The sequence below is a fragment of the Piliocolobus tephrosceles genome, chromosome 5 (genome assembly GCF_002776525.5).
Source record: "Piliocolobus tephrosceles isolate RC106 chromosome 5, ASM277652v3, whole genome shotgun sequence".
Classification (NCBI taxonomy): Eukaryota; Metazoa; Chordata; class Mammalia; order Primates; family Cercopithecidae; genus Piliocolobus; species Piliocolobus tephrosceles.
The window spans coordinates 156,928,967-156,952,836 of NC_045438.1; the positions used below are offsets into that span (position 1 = coordinate 156,928,967).

A 23,870-nucleotide genomic window follows, 5' to 3' on the forward strand; every position below is an offset into this window, starting at 1 on the left:
TATTAATTAAACTTTGGCACCATTCTTTGCTGTTTTATTAAATTTAATTTTTCATGAACCACAGTTTTTTCCTCGGTGTTGCCAGGTACTGAGAGCTCTTCAATGAAAACAGGCTTAAAGCCCTTCATCTTCATATCACTAAATTAGTATACATCTCTACACACTACAATATTGAGACTTCTGAATAAAGTTTTAAAAAAATAAAAACAGTTTTCAGACATTGGACAAAAACAGACATCATCATTGCTTCTTGGTCTTCCCCAATCAGTCCAGATTCACACTCAAACACTGTGAACGTTTGCTATAGTTTCAGAGCAGATTCTTCATGTAGAAATTTCCAAGGTAAGAGTTGAGGTGCCCTTTCAGGTCTTAAGAATCTGTCCTGTCTTTCCTGAGAAACAGAAACAGCAAGATATCCTTTCCTACTCCAGGCAGGTGGAGGATACTAGGAATAAGGTCTAGATGCAACTTGGGACAGGCCAGTAAACTGGTTTAAAGATTAAGTTACCCACTTTTGGCAGATCGCATTTCCCAAAGATTGCCACAGAAAACCATAGCCCGTCCCACATGCTCTGTTTATAATGTGAGGCTGGCTCTCCTCCATTGAGAAGTGGGAGTTTAAATTCCCCCTCTTGAATATGGGCAGGGTTTAGTGACTAGCTGCTAATCAACACAATGTCCTGGAAAGAAAGCTAGCTGACTTGCAAGGCAAGGTCACAAAAGCTGATATGGTTTCTGCCTTGTTTTTCTCTCTCCCTTTTCCTCCCACTCCTTCTCCCTGCGCATCTCCCTCTGTTCTCCCCGTGCATCTCCCTCTGTTCTCCCCACTCCTTTTTTTCTCTGTCTCTCCCCACTCCTTTTCTTCTCTGTCTCTCCCCACTCATCTCTCTCCCCATGCACTCACCTTTGGAGCTCAGGCACAAGTAGAGGCCACACATGGGTATGTGAGCCAACCCCAACTACCTTCTTGGCCATCAGCCAGCATCAGGCTCCCAACGAGGACATGAAGGAGCCTTCAGATTATTCCAGCTGAGCCCCCCGACAGTAGGAAGCAGAGATAAGCTGTCCGCATTGTGTTCTGTATACATTCCTGTCCACAGAATCCATGGACTTAATAAGTGGTTGCTTTAGGCTACCACGTTTTGGAGTAACTATTACACAGCCGTAGTCACTGGAATACCATATGTCCAGCAAAATAACAAGTTGTGAAGCTAGTTTCTTAGGTGTCATATTTGTTGATGTTTCTAGGATGTTCTCCTGACATCTGAGAAAGATAAGCCTTTAGAAGCAAAGGGGAAGGAGCAATAATGCTTAAATGACCTTAAAGCCTAAGAAGTTTCAGGCTGTCAATGGGAAAAAGCATTTCGTACAGATACCTCTCCCCACAGGGTCCCATGGCCTGGCTACTGCTTCTTAATCTGTGGTGGTCCAGGCAAGCGCTTAACGCCCTTGAAATGAATTAATATCAGTTTCATCTCAGGTAACCACATGCAGAATATTTATTAATCATTTTTACAAAGGGTATAGCTTGCTAAAAAGGTAACTCTAATTTGGGGGATATTAAACTTGTTAGGATAGCTAACATACTGTGTCCTCCTGTTAAGAAAAAGTGTTCTTTTTCCTTTTATCCCTCCTTTCTTCCATTTCCACCCCGTCCCCCTTAGTTCCTTTTATTTAGTTAGTCATTTATTTAGTTATTTATTTATTTGAGTGGTTTCTATCTGCATACAAAAAGCAAAGATAAGTGAACAAAAGATAAGGGGGAAGAAATAAACTTATTTTCTATTAAAGTTAGTGTTAATGTGTTTTTGAGTTTATAAATCACTTTTTTGTGGACCTTACAATTTGCCCCCTTTTCTACCTGGGTGTTATTGAACTTCTCAGTTGAAATAACACATTCATCTCAACCTTTCATTTGAAATGTATAAAACCTCCTAATTAAGTGCAATGATGCATTAACATGGAATTCAACAGTTCCTTTTAAATCATGATCTCGACATCTGCAAGGTCACCACCACTAATGCACTGTAGAATGATAAACTGTTAAAAGTGAATAAGAACTTAGAGGTTGTCTAATTAACCCCTTTATTTTACCTGCCATCAAAGTGAAGTTATTTGCCCAAGATTAGAAATTGGAAGCTGTCTTTAAATTCTGTATCTATCTAGTTCTCGTCATCTTACACATCGGTCTTTGGGAAGCTTATGGAGACAAATATCTTAGGCTAGAAAGTTTGAGTTCAGATTTTAAGATTGAGAACCACATTCTGGTGGTAGTGGTGGAAGGCTGGAGGGAGACCAGAAATGGGAAAGAAAATATAACAGTCTGACTACTTACCATTTTCTGTAGTAGTAGTAGTAGTAGTAGTAGTAGTAGTAGTAGTACTAGTAGTAGTAATAGTAGTAGTGTCTAATCCTGGAATTCATTTTAACATCAGAGTTATGCTTCAAGAAAGTGCCACATTTAATATTCACTGTACCTGAACTGTAGCAAAAATGTGTGATTTTCTGTGCCTTCTTTAGATGCTGTATAATACACTTTCTTATTTTTTTAACATTTATTTTAGGTTCGGGGTACATGAGAAAGTTTGTTACATAGGTATACCCATATCACAGGGGTTTGTTGTACAGATTATTTTATCACCCAGGAATTAAGCCCAGTACCCACTGGTTATCTTGTCTGCTCCTCTCCCTCGTCCCACCCTCCACCCTCAGCAGACCCCAGTGTCTGTTGTTTCCTTCTTTGTGTTCATAAGTTCTTGTAATTTAGCTCCCATTTATAAATGAGAACATGCAGTATCTGGTTTTCCGTTCCTACATTAGTTTGCTGAGGATAATGACCTCAAGCTCCATCCATGTTCCCACAAAAGACACGATCTCATTCTTTTTTATGGCTGTGTAGTAATCTGTGGTGTATTTGTACCACATTTTCTTTATCCAATCTGTCATTCATGGGCATTTAGGTAGATTCCATGTCTTTGCTATTGTGAATGGTGCTGCAAAGAATATTTGCCTGCATGTGTCTTTATGGTAGAATGATTTATATTTCTCTAGCTATATACCCAGTAATAGGATTGCTGGGTCAAATGGTAGTTTTGCTTTTAGTTCTTTGAGGAATTTCCATACTGATTTCCACAAAGATTTAACTAATTTACACTCCCACCAAGTGTTCCCTTTTCTTTGCAATCTCGCCAGCATCTATTTTTTGACTTTTTAGTAATAGCCATTCTGACTGGTATAAGATGGTATCTCATTGTGGTTTTGATTTGCATTTCTATAATGATCAGTGATACTGAGCTTTTTTTCATATGCCTGTTGGCCAAGTTTTCTTTTATATGCTTTCCTGATGGCTCAGTGGGATCTTCCCAGGTCCAAGTTTCTCTCTTCGTCTAGTGAAATAGTGATTTTAAAAATACACTATTAATTTGTCAGAAGTTGTTCCGTAATTTTTCTAAAAATGTAATACACTTTGTTGATTTTTTCTTTTGTGTGTGTTTTTTGTTTCCTCAGCTGAGTTTCTATTTAATCAGTCTCTAAACTTAGAGCCATTTCATTCAAGGAAAAAAAATATTTTATTTTCAGACATTTCCCAAGGTGAGTGAGAGTCTAAGTATAGGGAATGGCATCCTCTTGTATTTCAGATTAAACTTTGAAAAAGCATTAGCAACTTTTAGATCTCATCTCTTCTTGCTTATGAGCTACTACAAATAAATAGGAGAAACAGATACAGTATTTATGAAGCTTTGAATATGAGAGTTACAGATTCTTCTTTATATCATTGCTATGTGATTTTAGAAATTTTAGAAGATAAGTTGTAGCACTTTGATTCAGATTTTATATTTTTACTACAGAAGTCAAAAGATGTGTCTTAGAATACAAGTGTCAGGCTTGGAAGTTTCCTATGTTTGAGAACTCCTGCTCTCATTTGGGTAGTGTAATCAACTCTGTTATTGAGGGCTGGCTCCATTCTGTAATTACACACCTTCCTGCATCATCAGCCCCACTAGGTCATTCTTGTCAGCATGCTCATATGCTTCACTGTCTCTCATCTTTAAACAGAACATGCAAACAAACCAAATCCCTCCTTTGACCCTACATCTTCTTCTAACTGCTGCCTCATTTCTCTTCTCCCTTTTCTAGCAAAATTCTCAACAAAGTCACTCATGGTCTCTGGATCCACTTCCTTACCTACTGTGATGAGGTTTTGGTCCCCATAACTCTTTTTAAATATTCTTGTCTACATCCCAAAGAATTGCCATGTTGTCAAATCCAATTGCCCTCTCCAGGCCCTCTTCTTACCAACCCCTTCAGTATCTCTCTGCACAGCTGATCACCTGCTTTATTGAAACCTCTTGCTTCTTTTCATTTGTATTCATCTGGTTTTCCCCATGCCTCTCTGGAAGTTTCTTCTGCTTCTCTGCTGGAGTCTCCTCTTCAGCTTAACCTCGAATATGTTGGAGGACTCCCAGGACATAGTTCTAGGCCAGCCTCTCCACTTACATTGTCTCTCCAGTGAAATAGTCTGGTCGTAAGGCTTGAGAGGTCATCAATATGTCAGGGACTCCCAGACTCTCCTTTTCATCCCTGGCCTCTCTCCTGGGCTCCAGACTCAGATATTCAACTCAGTATCTCCATTAGGTTCTTTAACTGGTGTCTCAAATATGAATTCCTTCTCTCCTACCTTCTAACCTGTTCCTCCCCCAGTCCTTTCAGTCTCAGGTAACAGAATCAACTACCCACCCAGGGACTCAATACTTGATTTTTCCTTTCTAATCCATCAGTGGGTCTGGTGGCTTTGTCTTCAAAGCATATTTCAAATCCACCTGCCTCACCCATCTCCATTGCTGTCACACTGATCCCAACAGCCGCCATCACTTCCTTGGATGACCACAATTATCTCTGCATGTCCTTCTGCTTCTACTTTTCCCTCCACAATCCATTCCCACACAGCAGCCAGAGAGATGTTTTTAAAATATAAATCAGATCATGCCGTTTCTGTGCTTGAAAGCATCCAGATATTTCCTTTCCAAAAGCACTTAAAATACAATGTACAGCTTTCCCCCAATTTACAGTACTCTAGTTGACTTAGACCCTATGAAACTCCATTGTACCATTTGCTCCCCCCTCCCTGTATCCCAGCCATTTTGACTGTCTTTTTGCCCCTCCAATATGCCTTCCACTTCCAGGTGCTTGCATATTCTTTCCCCTTTGCATAAAGTTGAGCCCTTCTCATTTGTCAGATCTTAGTTTAGATGTCACGGCCAGCTTCTTGGAGCAAACTTCCCTGATGACTCTTTCAAAGCAAGTGCCTCCTCTCATCACCATGCCTGGTTCATTCCCATTAAAGCTCTTACCGTAATTATAGGCTTATTTTCTCATTTATTCTTGTCCATCCCCTGCAAGAATGTGAGCCCCATAACAGCACGGACTTGCTTGGTCTTGTTCATCCCTGCATCGCTGCTGCCTAGAACAATGTCTGTCCACACTAGGCATTCAATAAACATTTGTTGAATGGATCAATCAGTTTTTAGATTACTCAAGCCATTTGTTTTTCCTTGATTGCTTGACAATCTATTTGTTGGCAAAGTATCCCTCTATTAGAGGAAATAACATGCTTCATTTTCACATTAAACATGTGTTCAAAGAAGACATAGGAGTGTAACAGGTTAGAGGGAGGTCTTTGCTTTTAAGTCTGAGCTTTTAAGTAGTATATCCCTTAATGATTGCAAGTAATTAAAGATTAAGTTATGAGACCAATCAGATTTCCACTAGCAAACATCACCAAATATTTTCTATTTTTCGTCCCTTTTGTGAATTTTGTTTTATCTGACTATAAACATAGTCATAACTATGAAAGCTGTTGCTTAAATGTAATTTTCAATTGTTGGCATTCTAGAAAAGCTACAAAATTCACATTTGTGATTATTTCAAATTCATTAATCTCAAGACAATGTGATGCTAACCCTTCTTATTCTCAAGAATTACAAAGTAAAGATGATGATATGGAATGTGTTGCTACAATGCCTTGGGATATGAAATTGTATCTATAAAACACTAATGTAATGCTGTGAGCTCATATTATAAATAGATACTAAATCATCTGTGCTTTGTGGAACATTGTATCTTTATAATATCTGTTGTATATAATTCTAAAGAAAAAAATAAAACAAAGTTGCAACAAACAGGTGCGTTGCTTCAAACATACAACTCTTGGAATTCCAACATTCTGACTCCAGGAAATGCCTGCAAAAGCTGGTAGTCAGCTTAAGATAGCACATTTAGTAACAAAGTAATTTTAGAAATCAATTTCAGAGGAGAAATAGAAGACAACATTTTCTGTAATATGCCCTCTTGCTTCAGTATGAAGTGTTGACGTTGTTTTATTTTTTTAAGTGAAAGCAAAGGATCGAAAATAAGTATGTTGTGAAAATCCAACATAAAATACGTTGAAAAATTTTAAGATAAATTTTAAGATAGCATGTTTAACACTCTAGAAAATAGAAAAGAATAAAGTACCTCTAAAACGTCTTGGGGGAAAAAAGGTAAATGTAAAACTTTACTGATCAAGATAAAGATCCAATGTAAAGTACTCTTTTATTGGAAGAAAAAAGAAAAAGAGAAAAGAAAGGGCTAAAGAAAGACAGGGTTTGATTAAGAGGTGCCACGCCTGAGCTAGTTTAAGTGGTCGAACTCAACCTCCTGAGCTGTGCAATCAGAAAAATCATAGTCAGTCTTTGTTAACCATTTTTCTCTGCATTTCCATATTTTGCAGGAGTCTTCAGCCATAAAAAGTGTGAAAGCACGGTCAGGATTACAGGTATAGCCGGAGCTCAGCGAGGGGCTAAGGTCAGAGTGGACTGGAGACCTTGGGACTATTTTCTGGGAGGGGCTGGTCTGCAGCTAAATCCTATTGGATGCACACTGATTTTGATAGAGAGAGAAAGAAGTGGGTGGTGGGGCAAGATGGGAAGACAGAGATATGTACAAAACAAAAAGCAATTAGAAAAACTAAGTTGGACTTTCCCACCTCCAGGGAAAAGGGTTTAAAAGGGCACTCTGAAGGAAACAGGCAACATTTAGTACAGTCATAGAAGTGGAATGGGATGAAACTATGGTGGGTTTTGAGTTGCAGCTGGTATGGACAGGCAATAAGAAGCTACTGGAAACGTCAAGCAAGGGCAATATCAAGGGGGTGGTGTTTCAGGAAGGGAAACGTTTGTCAGTGTCAGGCTAGTTGCAAGGACATAAGCTTGGAGTCATTCCTCGATACCATTTCTGCAACTGGGATGTGAAGTGTAGTAAACTGGAGATCTGCATTCTGATGGTAATAATTTTAATAGAGATAAAGGAGTAATTCCAAGAGGCAGTATATGGTATTTTACTTAACTCTCATAATAGCCCCCTCCAAATAGGTATTATTATTCCAATTTAGAGGTAATTGAGTGTCAGTGATTTATTAAATAAGTTACTCAAGGTTAAACAGTGGAAGCGAGGTTCAGAACTGGCAGATTCAATGAGTGGTGGATGAGGATGAACTGAAGTGTTTTTATTAGCATGTTTTATAAAACTGATTTTTATTTTTTATTTTCCTTATTTCTCCTAGGCCTAGGAGCCTAAAATTGGTTTCTGTACATATGTATATCAAAGACAAGTGCTGGGTAAGTAATGCCAAAAGTGAAAAAGGATGGCCAGGTTTTTTTTGTTTGAAACTAAGTATTTGGTTTGACATAAATCAAAGATGAGTATCTGATAATAAACAACAGTCTAATAAAGACTGATAATAGGCGATTACCATCTGGTTAAGGCAAGCACCCTTCACTAAGTTTGCTCCAAGTGTGTCCCTCTGGGTAATGGTGACCCTGGGCTGAAAGTAATCGCAACCAGAGGTCTCAAGAGCACCTGCTCTGAGCAATATTGCAGTGCTGAGTGGAACCCGGGCAGCCCACCTGGCTAATTCATCAACTTACAATGCCAGGTGAGAGGGCAAAGCTGAGCTGAGAGTTGAAAATACAGCTCAAGTTTTAGAAATCCAGATTTTAAAAACTGGGAAGCCCTCTTTCTAAAGAACAACAGAAGCTCGCAGTTTTGTTTCATTAGCCACCGGTGCCTTGGAGCCATGAACTTTCCCCCACTTCGGAAACGTCTCTGGAAAATTCATTTCATGCTTGTCTACTCCAGTAAAATCCTTGACTGAACTGTTACAAAACAGGAGACTTGGCCCTGGGAATGTGAGAAATCACCCGATACGGTGGAGCCAGTTGGCATCCTCAGGAGCCCTGGGCTTCTGACCTTGGGTTTACCTGTCATCTTGGACCGTGACCTTCTCCCAGCAGAGGGGACTTTCTGTTTGTTCCTCTGCCACGGGACAGGGAAGTGGACAGAGCACATGTGGCACATTCTTTGACACCCTAGAAAATATCCCCTAGCCGAGGGAGAGCTGTCGGTGTCCTGGCTTCAAGGCTCTGCATTCACCAGCATCTGAGCGGCAGTCTTACAGACTTACTTGGTAACTATCAAATCTCTCTGAAAGCCTCACCTTGTGTTTTTTCTTGTATAAAGATGAGTCTTCATCCATTACCTTATTGCTGTGAATGCTGCTCTTAAAAGAACGTAGTGAACATCCCTGTCTCCTCTGGTGTAGATTTTTACCCAACAATCTTTGAATAGATTCTTGGGCAGCCACCTGCTCATTTCCACCACACTTGTTTCAGAACTCAACTCCTCACTCTCAGAAAATGATTGAATTTCTACTTCCCCCAAGAAAAAGTGTGGATTCTCAATAAGAATGGATTGAGCATCTGCTAAGAAGCAGGAATTGTGCTAAGTTCTCAGAATACGGAGAAAAAGTAAACGTCATCTCTGCCCTGGATGGGATTATAGCTTGGAGAGGGAATAGACAGGAAGACACATAATGGTGTCAAACTTTGTAGGTGAATTTAATGGATAGAAATACAGGGGGCGGGGTACGGGAGGGGGTCGCCATTTCTACTTAGGAGGGGAGGACAACCTTCCTAAGGACTACTTGGGATGAACATCCTAAATTCCCTTCCCTCTGCTACCTAAATAATCCATAGCTGTATGTTTTCCTAACATCTTTCTCCCTGTCTTAGAAGAGGTGTCTGTAGTTTCCTAAGGTTAACCCTTTACGTATCTCTTAAAGATAAACTTCATCTTCTAATGTAAAAGCGGGGCAAAAGTTACAAAAGTATTATCAACAACAACATAGAAAAAGTTAAGAAAGAAAAATATCTACCGTTACCCAACTGACTTTTTAATAGCCCTGCCATTGTTCCTTTTTGTCTGTTTTAATCTGTATTTTCCTCTATGGTTTTAAAAAGCTGTAACCAGAACTGCCTGTGTTCATTGCTCATCCTCTATGCCCTCCTTTGGGACCTCACTCCTTCCAGTTCTGTGTCTTGACTGTCTTTCCCACTAGAAAATCCCTTTCCCACTGGACACCATGGCTCACGCCTATAAATCCAAATGCTTTGGGAAGCCAAAGCAGCAGGATTGCTTGAGCCCAGGAGTTTAGGACCAGCCTAGACAACATATCAAGACCTCACCTCTACAAAAATAAAAATAAAAAACATTAGCCAAGTGTGATGTTGTGCACCTGTAGTCTCAGCTACTCAGGAGAGGCTGGGGTGGGAGGATCGCTTGAGCCCAAGAGTTCAAAGCTGTAGTCCTCTATGATCACGCTGCTGCACGAGCACCCTCTCTTAAAAACAGGAAAAAAAAAAAAAAAAAATCATCCTTCCTAAAACAAAGAAAGCCAAACCAGCCAAATCATTTCCTTGTCCTTGCTAAACTGTTCCCTTAAATTCCTCAGTGACCCACTAACAAGGCCAAGCCCCTTTGCTTGTGTTGATCCCCTTCCTTCTTTCTGCATCCTTTGAATCTCTTAGTGGTCCAGTTCTGAAGTTTTTTCTTTTCTTCTCTGATAACTGCTTCCATCTCTTTCTTAATTTCATTTCTCCCCCTCTGCCCACCCTTTAAAAACTGGTGATTCCAGGCTCTTGAACCCGTTGCCAACTTCTCTTTGCTGTCTGAAAACTCTCCTTGGGCCTTCCCCTAGCTTTGCCTATCCACTGAGTACTTCCAGATCTGTGTCTGCAGCCCAGACTTCTTGCCTGAACGGCAGCCTTGTTTGCAACTCACTGCAAACAAGGATGTGCTTTCCCTAGATACATCTAACTCAATACCTACCAATGGGACCCTTCTTCACATTCCTTAGCTCGATCAAAAGCATTACGATGCACCCAGTCAACCACACTGGAAACGCTGACACCATCTTCGTGTTCCTCTTCCTTTCTTAGTCCCATGAATTCTTCCTGCAAAATGTATCTCAAATTCATCATTCAAACAATTCAATGCTCACAGCCACTTTGTAAAATCAGACCCTGACTATTCTTTTTTTTTTTTTTGAGACGGAGTCTTGCTCTGTCGCCTGGGCTGGAGTGCAGTGGCCGGATCTCAGCTCACTGCAAGCTCCGCCTCCCGGGTTTACGCCATTCTCCTGCCTCAGCCTCCGGAGTAGCTGGGACTACAGGCGCCCGCCACCTCGCCCGGCTAGTTTTTGTATTTTTAGTAGAGACGGGGTTTCTCCGTGTTAGCCAGGATGGTCTCGATCTCCTGACCGCCAGGATGGTCTCGATCTCCTGATCTCGTGATCCGCCCGTCTCGGCCTCCCAAAGTGCTGGGATTACAGGCTTAAGCCACCGCGCCGGGCCGACCCTGACTATTCTTATCTGATCTATTAGGTAATCTACTAATGAAGGCCCTGCTTTCCATTTCTTTTATTTTATTTTATTAATTTTTAATTTATTTTTATTTTTTTCATTTTTGTGGGTACACAGTAGATGTGTATGTTTATGGAGTACATGAGTTATTTTGAAATAGGCATGTACTGCATAATAATCACATCACAGAAAATGGGATATCCGTCCCCTCAAGCATTTATCCTTTGTGTTACGAACAATTCAGTTATATACGTTTTTAGTTGTTTTTAAATGTACGATTAAATTATTATTGATTATAGTTCCCTTGTTGTGTATCAAATACTAGGTCTGATTCATTCTTTCTATTTTTTTTGTACCCGTTAACCATCCTCATGCCCCCCAGCCTCACCCTTCCCAGCCTATGAACCATCCTTCTAGTCTCTATTTTCCATTTCTTTTTACAACACCCCTTCTGTTTTCTTTCTTTCTCTCTTTCCTTTTCTCTTTCTCTTCCTCCTCCTTCTCCTCCCCCTCTTTTCCTCTTCCTCATCCTCCTCCTCCTCCTCCCCCTCCTCTTTTTCTCCTTCTCCTTCTCCTTCTTCTCCTTCTTCTTCTTCCTTTGCTGACAGGATCTCACTCTGTCACCCAGGCTAGAGTGCAACAGCATGATCGTGGCTTACTACAGCCTCGACCTCCCGGGCTGAAGTGATACTCTCACCTCAGCCTCCCAAGTTGTTAGGACTATAGGTGTGCATCACCACATCTGGCTAATTTTTGTGTTTTTGTAGAGACAGAGTTTTGCCATGTTTCCCGGGCTGGTCTTAAACTCCTGGGCCTAAGCGATCCACCTGCCTCAGCCTCCCAAAGTGCTGAGACTACAGGCATGAACCACTGCACCTGGCCTACAAGACTTTTTCTTCCATGCTATTACAATTTGTGTTTCTTGAATGCTAAGAATATTTTAAAATATCACTTTCCTTATTAAAAGTGATTGCTGATTTTCCACTGCCTATGTGAAAATTCAGATTTCTTATGTGGCACTCAGGCCATATATAATTCACCCCAGTCTACTCTTCCCATCGCATTTCTTTACTATGCATGCCCCATTCACCCTCTGATGTAGCCACATGCAATTACTGGAGGCTTCACTGCTACCCTGCACATGCCATGAATCCTTGTACATCCCAGGACTTATTGTGGTTTTTCTCTTTGCCCAGAAAATCCATATGCATTTGTCTAAATCATACTTGTATTTCTAAGCCCAGCTTGAATGGTGCCTTCTTTGTAAAGTCTTCCCAGACCTTACTTTCTCCTGTTCTTTGGGAAACCAATTATTCTCCCCTTTGTGTTCTCAGAACTTAGTGGTTCTCAAACGTGTTTGCACACCAGAATCGACTGAGAAGTTTTCAACAGATACTGATGTCTGGACCTTACCTCACACCCTTTATATCAGGATATCTGAGGTCAGGCCCTGTACATTAGTAATTAAAAACAATTTGTGGTAACAAACACATAACATATGTGTTTGACATCTTAACCATTTTAAGTGCATAGTTCATGGGTATTAAATGCATTGGTAATGTTGTACATCCATTTCTAGAACTCTTTTCATCTTGCAAAACTGAAACTCTGTACCCATTAAACAGTAACTTACCATTCCCCTTCCCCCCAGCTCCTGGCAGCTACCATTCGCTTTCTGTCTCTGTGATTTTGACTACTTTAGATACCTCATATTTGCACAATTGTGCAGTCTTTGTCTGTTTGTGACTCCTTATCTCACTCAGCATAATGTCCTCAAGGTGCATGCGTGTTGTAGCATGGGTCAGAATCCTTTTCCTTATTAAGGCTGAATAATATTCCATTGGATGTACAGACCACATTTTCCTTATCCGTTCTCCCATCGGTGGATACTTGTGTTGCCACTCCATTTTAATTATTGTGAATCATGCTGCTTATACATATGAATGTACAAATATCTCTTCAAGACCCCATTTTCAATTATTTTATTTTATTTACTTTTTTTTTTTTTTTTGAGACAGAGTCTCACTCTGTTGCCCAGGCTGGAGTGCAGTGGTGCAGTCTCAGCTCACTGCAACCTTCGCCTCCTGGGTTCAAGCAATTCTTCTGCCTCAGCCTCCGAAGTTACTGGGATTACAAGTACCCACAACCACGCCTGGCTAATTTTTGTATTATTAGTAGAGATGGGATTTCACCATGTTGGCCAGGCTGGTCTCAAACTCCTGACCTCAAGTGATTCACTTGCCTCAGCCTCCCAAAATGCTGGGATTACAGGCATGAGCCACTGCACGTGGTGATTGTTTTAGATATATATCCAGAAATGGTAGTGCTAGAGCATGTGGTAATTCAATGTTTAATTTTTTGAGGAACCACACGCTATTTTCCACACTGGCTGCATGCACCATTTTACATTCCTGCCAAGAGTGCATGAGGGTTCTGTCTTCTCTACATCCTTACCAACACTTATTTTTTAATGTTTTTAATAGTAGCCATCCAAATTAGGATGGCCTAATAGTAGCCGTCCTAATTTTTTTTAATAGTAGCATTAGTAAATTTCTAAATCAGATCTCAGGCGCTTAGAACTGGAAACGTTCGAATCTTGATTCATGGCACATGCATCACCACTGCATGGACACATCTTTCATATAGTCTGATTTTAATAATGTAACAAATACCCGTGAACCTGCCACCTGCTTTAAGAGCCAGGACATCATAATTAGTTCATTATTCGTGTGATCCTCAACTAATGCATTCATTTACCTATACCAGAGGTAAACATGACCCTGAATTTTCACGTCTTTGTTTTGAAAATGCTTTTATTATACCTATATGCAAATGTATGTATATCTAAAACATATATTATTTACTTCTGCCTGTTTCTGAACTTCATAACAGATATGTGTTTCTCCAGGCCTTGGCAGTCTCCCAAAGCTCCAGATGATTCTCCTGCACTGCCAGGGGCCAGCCACTATTGCAGCACTTCCTACCCGGCCTCTGTGCTGGCTGCCTCCTTGGGTCCCCTCTGTGAACCATCAGACTGGTCTTCCTTTGGCTGACTTTAGGAATTCTGCTTCATTCAGGCCTAAGGCACAGGTTTTCTGGAGGTGATTCACCATCCTCTAGTCTCTGATACATTCACCCAGGGTATCTGTCTTCATCTTTTTCTGGGTCTTAAATCATTCAAGTAAGCTCTTTCCCCACCCTGAGCTTTGGATCTGTCATCCTCTCTCCTGTCTCATCCCCTCTTCAGTATGCTCTTTTGTCCCCTCAACCACCTCCCTGGTATTTATTCCTAGCAATAGCAAAGAAGAGGTAGTGAAGTTGAAAACCTGGGTGCCTGAAAGACTATGTACAGAGAGGAACAAAACAAAAAATGTTCCTTAGTATCTTTAGCCTCTGTTGACTGGAAAGGCAGAACTGGAATTTAGAGACACCTCAGCCTACAGGAATAGGAGTCCAGTCACTCTTTAACACACAAGCCAGTAACGCGTCTCACATAGGGATGACATTGGCTGCATCTCTGAGTACACATTTGTTCCCCTCTTCACGACTTCACTTAATGATCACAAATAAGCTGTGTGCTGCAGTGCGGATTAAATCCTTTGATTTAAACAGGTTGTGAACAGTCTACAGTGAGAGTAAGACTTCCTTTATTCAGGGTTAACCTGGTCCCCAGCACAAGGAATCACCTTCTCGATGAGTTCAATTGTCTCTGGGGTTTCTGTCCATGTCCCGGAAAAGCTGTGCTCTCTAAAGACCAAAGAAGATGATGGATGAAGAGATCTTCTGTGTTTGCCTCTTGGGGAAATCACATGAGTCCATGGGAAGAGAGTTGGGATAATCCTTCCTGTGGTTCTTTGGTTGTAACATTAAAATTTCCCCCCTCCCAGTCAGGTCTATGTGTCAGGAGCTTTCCAGTTTCACCAAGGCCAAGAACAAATGGACAGACAAGACGAATGAGTTGAAATGAAATGTTCTCTATGCCATTGCATTGGGACCCAGAGGTTGAGTCCGCTGAATAAATTTAAAAGATGGCATGGGCAGGGTGCAGTGACACTCTGTGTTTAAAAAAGACAAAAACAAAAAATAGTATGATATTTGTAAGTAAAAAGAACTCAGTACTCACAGTGAATTTTTTATGGTTCAAATGAAAAATATTGGCCGGGCACGGTGGCTCATGCTTGTAATCCCAGCTCTTTGGGAGGCCAAGGAGGGCAGATCATGAGATCAGGAGTTCAAGACCAGCCTGTCCAATATGGTGAAACCCCGTCTCAACTAATAATACAAAAATTAGCCGGGTGTGGTGGTGTGTATCTCAGCTACTCAGGAGGCTGAGGCAGGAGAATCACTCGAACCTGGGAGACAGAGTTTGCAGTGAGCCAAGATTGTGCCACTGCACTCCAGCCTGGGCAACAGAGCAAGACTCCATCTCAAATAATAATAATAATAATAATAATAATAAATAAAAATTAAAAAAGAAAAATATTATAACAGCTTAGAGTTAGTCTCAGAAAATAAAGAAGGTTCTCATTTGAGAAGCAAACGTTCATTATTACTGGAGTGAATTGGAAATCAGAGTTAATTAAACTGTCTTCTTGGAGGTTTCAATCTATTAAATAACATTTAAACATAATTTCTAGGCTGTGTGCGGTGGCTCATGCCTGTAATCCTAGCACTTTGCGAAGCTGAGGTGGGTGGATCACCTGAGGCCAGGAGTTTGAGACCAGCCTGGCCACCATGGTGAAACCCTGTCTCTACTAAAAATACAAAAATTAGCCGGGTGTGGCAGTGGGCGCCTATAATCCCAGCTACTCGGAAGGCTGAGGCAGGAGAATCACTTGAACCCGGGTGGGTGGAGATTGCAGTGAGTCAAGATGATGCCATTTCACTCCAGCCTGGATGAAAGAGTGAAATTCTATCTCAAAAAATAAAAAGTAAACATCATTTGTAGGAATTTTTAAATCCCCAAATTCTTTCCTGTGACACCCAAGCCACCTACCAATCTGTTCCTTAGGGTTTTTAAGCAATAAAGTCTTTCTCTGTTTCATAAGTTGGGTGACGTGACCCCAGTGCCCCCCATTTCTCCCTCACACACGTGCTCTTTGCAGAAACATGCGTATGTCCTACATCCACACCCACATGGCTGGCCTGTCCATGCCCTGGGTCTAAAAGAAACCCCGGCATTTAAGGTTGTTTTCTTTTTCCTTTAAATCGTTATCTTAATGTTGAATCCAAAGCCCAAACAGACATGATGCCAGGGCAAGGCACAGCAGGGCCATTTGAAGGGATTAGATTTCTTTAAATTACAAAAACAGTAAAAGCAGGAGGCCTTTAAAGTCAACATTTAATAATTTGAGTCATGCTCATGTTTTTGCTCCTTGGCTTAAAAAAACAGTATTGCCAGAGTTGACTCCAAACCTCCTTAGCAATGCCTGTGACAGTTGAGAGAGGTGTGCAAACACCAAGTAGCATCTAATGAAGGGCCCCTGCCCTTTGGATCTTGGCCAAGGCTGGAAGTTCTGAGACTCTTGAGAATGATGTTTATTCTCTTTGCTCACAGGAAAACAAAGAATAGTGTATTAAATGATATTTTTATTTAATAGTTTTTAAAAGGTTGTCTTAGTCCATTTGCATTGCTATAGTGGAATGCCTGAGGCTGGGTAATTCATAAAGGAAACAGATTTATTTGGCTCATGGTTCCGCAGGCTATGCAGGAAGCATGGCGCCAGCATCTGCTCAGCTTCTGGTGAAGTCCTCAGGAAGTTTCTACTCATGGTGGAAGGTGAAGCGGGAGCAAATAAGTCACATGACAAGAGAGGAGGAGGCCAAAGAGAGAGGAAGGAGGCAACAGACTTCTCTTAACAACCAGATCTTGCAGGAGCCAAGAGTAAGAACTCACTCCATCTTGTGAGAATGGCATCAAACCGTCCCAAGGAATCCACCTCATCACCCAAACACCTCCCACCAGGCCCCACCTCCAGCAATGGGGATCACATGTCAACATGAGACTTGGAGGGGACAAACATTCAAGCTATATCAAAGATTCACTATTCTGAACAAAAAAAAAAAAAAAAAAAAATGAGGTTAAGTGAACAGATCTGCCACCAACACTCTACCAGCAAAATTGTCTCTGAACTATTTAGTTCCAGGAGCAGCAACATCAGCATCACTCAGGAATTTGTAAGAAATGCAGATTCTCAGGTCCCTGCCTGGACTTACTGAATCAGAAACTCCAGGGTGGCACCCAGAAACAGGTGCTTTATCAAGCCCTCCAGGTGGTTCTGAGGCAAGCCCGAGGCTGAGGACTGTTGGTCTCACACAATTCACTATGTGAAAGACCCGAGATGTCTGCGTATAAGCCAACCATAAGGCACTGCTACATTGCTTACTGATGAGACAGGTGAACCAATAGGATCTCAGAGAACCTGATCCATATTGCTAGCATTTTGTTTGTTTGTTTTTGTTTAATTGAGACAGAGTCTCGCTCTTGTTGCCCAGGCAGAGTGCCATGTCACGATCTTGGCTCACTGCAACCTCCGCCTCCTGGGTTCAAGCGATTCTCCTGCTTCAGCCTCCCAGGTAGCTGGGATTACAGGCATGCGCCACCATACCCAACTAATTTTGTATTTTTAGTAGAGACAGGGTTTCATCATGTTGGTCAGACTGGTCTCGAACTCCTGACCTCAGGTGATCCACCCATCTCGGCCTCCCAAAGTGCTGGGATTACAAGTGTGAGCCACCTCACCGGCCTACCATGTTTTTCATGCCAGAGGAAAGAGAATCCTGTGGAGGTGAATACACTGTTTCGTTTTGTTGTTTTCAGCCAAGGCCCATTGGTGTAAAATATATAAAATCAACTGAGTGTCACAAAAAAGTAAAAAACAAACCCACTTAGATGATCTTTTTTTTTCTTTGCAATAGGAAATGTAACAAACTTAATTTTCTTTCTCTTTTTCAGTTAACTGTGAGAAACATAAGACAAAGCCAGGAAAGATAACTCAGTTTTCTATCATGGTTAATTAAAAGAGAGACAACAGATTTTACAAAGGTGCTGATTTTCTTGAAGGGCAAAGATTTTCATTCTATCTCTTTAGTATCTAGCCCACTCCTTAGTTTAAAATAGTTGTCCAATAAATATTCACTGAAATTATGGCAAAATGTAAATAAGAGCAAGGAAAGAAGTAAAAAGAAAAAACATAGAAAAACAGCCCAGGCAGAAATATAAACATAAGATAAAGAAAAAAAAATGATAGAAACATAAACAGAGAGAAAGAAGACAGCATGGGGAAAAGAAAGAAAAAAATGACAGAGGTAAAAAGCAAAGAGATGACACCTCGAGATGCAAAGGACTAAACTGATTTATAAATTATAGGGGCAAGGCTCATGATCTTCCAGTTCAATAATCTAGCTACTAAGGAATGCAGTATTTCCCTTTTAAAAAATTATTTATGAAAACCCTTGTCCCAAAATGCTGGCCAATGTCAAAGCCCAAGAAGTAGATTCTTAGGGGCTCTCCCTACTGGGAGGAGCACGTTTTGTCAAATGGAGATACTGGATCTAATATGAGTTGCTGTCCCAGGGTGCTCAAACCAAGGAGGGTGACTAGCTATGAGAAATGGGGCAGATTCTTGTATGAAGAGAAGAGGGGAAGGGAGATTTTGGTTCTTTTAAAGTATTCCACTTTGCGGAGAATATTTCTCAGAGTTTCAACTGCAGCTGTTTCACAGCTATGTAAGCATGGGAAACATGGCTCAGTGGACCAAAGTCTGTGAATTCTCACCTTGAACCGCAATTCACTGCTAACCTCTCAGCCAGTCAGTATCCTATCTCATGCTTAGTTTTGTCTCTAAAATGGGAATAGACTCCAATATTGTAAGGTGCAGAATAACCAACAAAATTGTTCCTGAGAACTTAGAGATGCAAATAGTAATTACCTTTTAAAATTTGTGAATAGTGTTTTGTAGCAGTAACCTAATAGTTCAAGAGTGATTGTAGGCAGAGTTGGCCTAAGGGAAAAATATGATCTGATGTAAGTGTTGACAGGAGACATCCAGTCACTCCAAAGGAGGGATATGGTTGTTGAAGAAAAGATAATCAGAGCCAGGCGCGGTGGCTCACGCCTGTAATCCCAGCACTTTTCAGAGGCCAACGAGGGTGGATCACTGGGTCAAGAGATCAAGACCATTCTGGCCAACATGGTGAAACCCCGTCTCTACTGAAAATGCAAAAAAAAATTAGCTGGGCATGGTGGTACGCTCCTGTAGTCCCAGCTACTTGGGAGGTTGAGGCAGGAGAATCACTTGAACCTGGGAGGCGGAGGTTGCAGGGAGCCAAGATCACTTTACTGCACTCCAGCCTGGCAACAGAGCGAGACTCCATCTCAAAAAAACAAAAAAAAGAGAGAAAGGAAAGATATCAGAAAGCATAAACTACCATAATACACAACAAGAGCCATGTCTTAAAAGTTGTAGGACTTCATCCATTTCCAGGTAAGGGAAATTTTTCCAGTTAACACTTTCATTCAGTAAAGCACCAACCCTCCATGCAGTGTCACTGGAGGCTGGACATGCATTTTGCCAACTGGAAATCAACAAGAGAGTCCAATGAGGAAAAACAACCCACACTTCCATTCCTACCTTTCACACTCAATCAAATGTCCTTATCTCTCTGTAGGCTGGAACTTCCAATAATGTGGATAACAACATATTTTGTCCACAAACAGAAAATAGAATCCATCTTATAGACAGTTCCATAGCTTCTTAAGCTTTTTTGAACTTGCCATTCTTTTGATATTTAATGGAAATCAATCACTAAACATCATACAGAGGAAACAAATTGAAGAGTTAAACTTTTTGCTCAAAGAAAAACATTACAAAGAAAAGAGGGGTAACAGTGAGAAACAACATGGAAATATTTGTTGTCTACACATGTATGGAGATGCAAGTATATCCACATAGAGAAATATGCTGTCCTTTAATCTCAGTGAAGAAACTTCTTCCTTACCTTCCTTTTAAGAGTGGCAGATCTGAATTTCTGTGCATCTCACATTGGTCTCTTGGTGGCTTACTGTGTACGTCTTCAAAGCAAAGAGTACTGAGGCAATGGGAAGACATTTTTCCTTGTGTAACATTATCCTAACAAGTGTGGCTATTATTGAATCAATTGCGCTTATAAGGATCATTTTTGAATCAACTTATCTAACTGGACAAATAATATCTAAGCATCCATGTGAGTATTATTTTTATCAAAAAAAGTACTTATACCATTTTCTATTGATCAAATTGTTACACTATTTTTTAAAAATAAAAAGAAGAGGCAAGACTTTGATTATGTGACGGCTAAAACGTAACGATGACCTTGAGTGAAGCCTGGGAGACAGCACTTCCCTTACTGACTTATGACAAATATTCAAAGGCATGGAATTCTGGGGCAAAGGGAAAGACAATGTAGGTTTAGCCCATTAATAGAGTCCCTGTCTTGTCATTTAAAGCTCTTTCTTCACTTGAAGAAAATACAAGGTTGATTTTACTAGGAGTCTCTTGCATTTGTGAACAGATTTTGGCAGAATGCAAAAGAGAAAGGAGGCAATCCAAATGTTAAGTTCCTTGTACACGAGAAAAATAAAGTGGTAAGTGTTCATATTTAATGGCAATAATTTTAAAAAGTGTTTATGCAACATATGCCTTTATGAAAACGTATTTCTGTTTTGTTTTTGTTTTTTTGAGGCAGAGTCTCGCTCTGTCTCCAGGCTGGAGTGCAATGGCACGATCTCAGCTCACTGCAGCTTCCGATTCCCTGGTTCAGGTGATCCTCCTGCCTCAGCCTCCCGAGTAACTGGGATTACAGGCACGGGCCACCACGCACAGTTAATTTTTGTATTTTTAGTAGAGACAGGATTTCACCATGTTGGCCAGGATGGTCTCGATCTCCTGACCTTGTGATCTGCCTGCCTTGACCTCCCAAAGCGCTGGGATTACAGGCGTGAGCCACCACACCCAGCCAACATATTTCTGTTTTTTGAGATCATATTCTTCTCTTGCCCCAAAAGACTGAAGAGAACTAACATTTATTGAGTACCTACTATAAGCTAAGCACTTTACAACATTATTTTCTTAATTTTCCACAATTGAGTTACGTGAATGTTATTATTCTCATTTTCACATAAGGAAACTGAAGCCAAGAGAATAAAAACTTGGTCACTGTTATCAAACAGCCGCTGGCTGAGTTGGGATTCCAATTAGTTGTGTGCAATTTAAAAACCAGAGGACTTTCTATTTTATGTTGTTGCACCATTTTTTAACAGTATTGATTTGGAGTTCTAAGATGTCTCCTCTCATTGTTGATTGTCAAAAAAACCAATCATGCACTTTCCCAGATACATCTGTCCATATATATCCCCAGTGTCATGGTCAAGTGAGTGAACTCTGGAGTGAAACTACCTGCATTCAAGCACCAGCCCCAACTGACTTCATACACTAGGCAAGGGACTTAACCACCCAGACTCATTTTCCCATTTGTAAAACAGTTATGATGATAATAGTGTATGTAGCTTAAAAATGGGGTCTAGAACATTTTAAATACTGTGCAAGTGTTAGCCATGACTGTTCTATCAATAAGGGTGGAACTCTTGGGTAATATTCATTCAGTGTATCTTGGCTAGAACAGTCTGGGCAATGAAAATTTAGTGTTAAGGAGGCCAAGATTTAAATTTACATCAACTTTTAGACTGGTTCCCTTTCTTTCTGCTCCATGCCTACAGATTCTCTAACTCCACTCAGCTATATTAATGAGTATCATGGGTCCAAAGGGATCCCTGAATTAGAACAATCGTATGCTCTCTACAAAACACGTGACTTATTGAGGATCATAGAGTGGATTAGTCATGCGATGGAATATGAGCCTTTTAGTGTTAGAATTAAATACACTGATTCTATGCCCCCACTGATAGCAGCATCATTCACAGTCTCCAAAAGGTGGAAGCAACCCAGGTATCCATTGACAGGTAAATGGATAAACCACACATGGTATATTTATACAATGGAATATTGTTCTGCCTTTAAAAGAAGGGAAATTCTGACACATGCTACATGGATGTACCTTGAGAGCAAAATGCTCAGTGAAATAAGTCAGTCACAGAAGAACAAACACTGTATGATTCTGCTTACATGAGGTACCTAAAGTAGGCAAATTTGTAGAGACAGAAAGTTGAATGGCAGTTGCCAGGGGCTGCGGAGAGTGGGAAATGGGAATTGCTTAATGGGGATTGAGTTTCAGTTTTGCAAGATGAAAGAGTTCTGGAATTGGTTGCACAACACTGTAAACATACTTAACACGACTGAACTATACACTAAAACAATGGTTAAGATGGTACATTTTATGTTACGTGTATTTCACCACAATTTAAAAATATTATTTAAATACTGATTTCAGTCAAACCAACTATGGCGGTCACAGTGGCCACCAATTAGCGGGAGGGTATTCTGTTGTTAGTGATCTGTGAGACCTGATGAAATTATCAATGCTTTTCCTTGTCAGCAGCCAATCTCAGTGATATGCTGCAGCTGCTGTCTGTATTTCCCAGTATGAGAAAGAGTCTGGGCCACCCACCTTTGGCCTTTGATTCTTTGCTAGGGGAGCCACACATAGGACCCTTGAATTAAGGAGCATGTGTGGAGAAAATGCATGTATGCCTCCCTGAGGAGGTCACCCTGCTGAACCCCTTTACGTATGGGAGAATGAGTGGCAGTGTTAAAACCTTCCATATAGGTCAATAGTGTCAAATCTCATGGTTGTCAAATGGAACATTTTTGTTTCTGCTGATATCTTTGGAGCTCTAGGAAGTAGCCTAGGGTCTCTGTATTTGAATCCATGTTTTTTCATGGCTTATGAAGGTCAAGTCTACAGTTTGGAACCTGGGCAATTTCCTCAAGCAGAAAATGGTTGCCCTCTCTCATTAATTAGGACCTATTTAGATATCTATGATCAGTGGTTTCGATAGGAATCCTTTAGGTTAGAATTGCTGCCTATCAATTCTTTTAAAGTGTGTTTAAATTACACTAGTTTTTGTGAGCTGCAGATCTTTCATGTTTTCCAGGTGAGAGGGAGAAGGAGAGAGACAAACATTTCACGTTTCAACACAAATGAGTCTCCTTCAAGTCCAGTGTATTAATTAACAACTGGTTAACCTTAAAAATTGTAGTATAGTGCAAACAGGAATCTATTTATTTCACTAATTAATTCATTTATTTAGACATTAGTATGAATTCTTTATTCTTCCCTCTGTGACTGCCTACACACTTCCACTCACACACACACACACACACGTACAAGGAAATTTAATTTGTATTAAATTATCCATCATATATTACAAGGAAATTTAATTTGAAACAACCACAACTTACACCACTAAAAGAGTAGACACTTTATCTCTGATACCTTTGACACCTACTATTACAGGCTTATTTCAAGAACACAATTTTCAAATACATTGTAGTTGGCTCTACAAAAATCAAAATGCAAAATGACAGGATTTTTTTTTTTTAACCCCAAATGTCTTATGATTCAAACCCTCTTGAACAGTGTAGGCCACTCTGAAGATCAAGTGCCACCTGTTACGGGAAAGGGTACAAAAGACCTTTGACCTGTCTGCTGCTGGGGAGTTTTGGCCACATCTGGGATTTCCATCAGCACTCACCTTCTTCAGCCCATGAAGAGGCCATGGCAGGTGTTGGTTAAAGAGGGGAAGTTGCTTTCAAAAGACTGAGATGAAAGAACTACTGGAATCAAATAGCTTACTGTAAAGACTGATTTTCTTTTGCACAGTCCTAAGAAATGACCTGTCCTTGGCCTTCCAGGATCTTGCTTCCAGAATATCAACCTGTCAGGACTGGAAAGAAGCAAAATCAGGTGAGACCATCCAAGGCGATCAGAGGGTCCTGATGGCAAAAACAAAGTGACTCTATCCCTTTCCCAGACCCCAGACTCCCAGCTATGGTGGGACTAAGAATGCTGAATGCTGGTTCTCAGGCCTGTGAACCTAAGAAACTGAAGAGCGTGAAAAGTGCTCTTGGCGGAAACTATTTTAGTAGTGCTCAAAATACTTTTAATGAGAAGGGGAAGCAGGAACTTCAAATAAAG

General features: G+C 40.7%; 2 long non-coding RNA genes across 2 annotated transcripts in view; one reads left to right on the forward strand and one right to left on the reverse strand.

The window, feature by feature from the left end:
* The window catches only part of LOC111521797, a 74,782-nt gene extending 54,433 nt beyond the window's left edge, over positions 1 to 20,349 (forward strand). Inside the window, exons 3-5 of the long non-coding RNA XR_002725067.2 lie at positions 6,770 to 6,814; positions 7,601 to 7,655; positions 20,289 to 20,349. This is a non-coding gene — a long non-coding RNA (uncharacterized LOC111521797). The remainder of the gene's footprint in view (positions 1 to 6,769; positions 6,815 to 7,600; positions 7,656 to 20,288) is intronic.
* On the reverse strand, positions 26 to 23,610 carry LOC111521798. The gene is made up of 2 exons (XR_002725068.3): positions 23,428 to 23,610; positions 26 to 391 (listed from the first exon to the last, which is right to left on the reverse strand). It is a non-coding gene; the product is annotated as an uncharacterized LOC111521798 (long non-coding RNA).
* Positions 23,611 to 23,870: the final 260 nt, after the last annotated feature.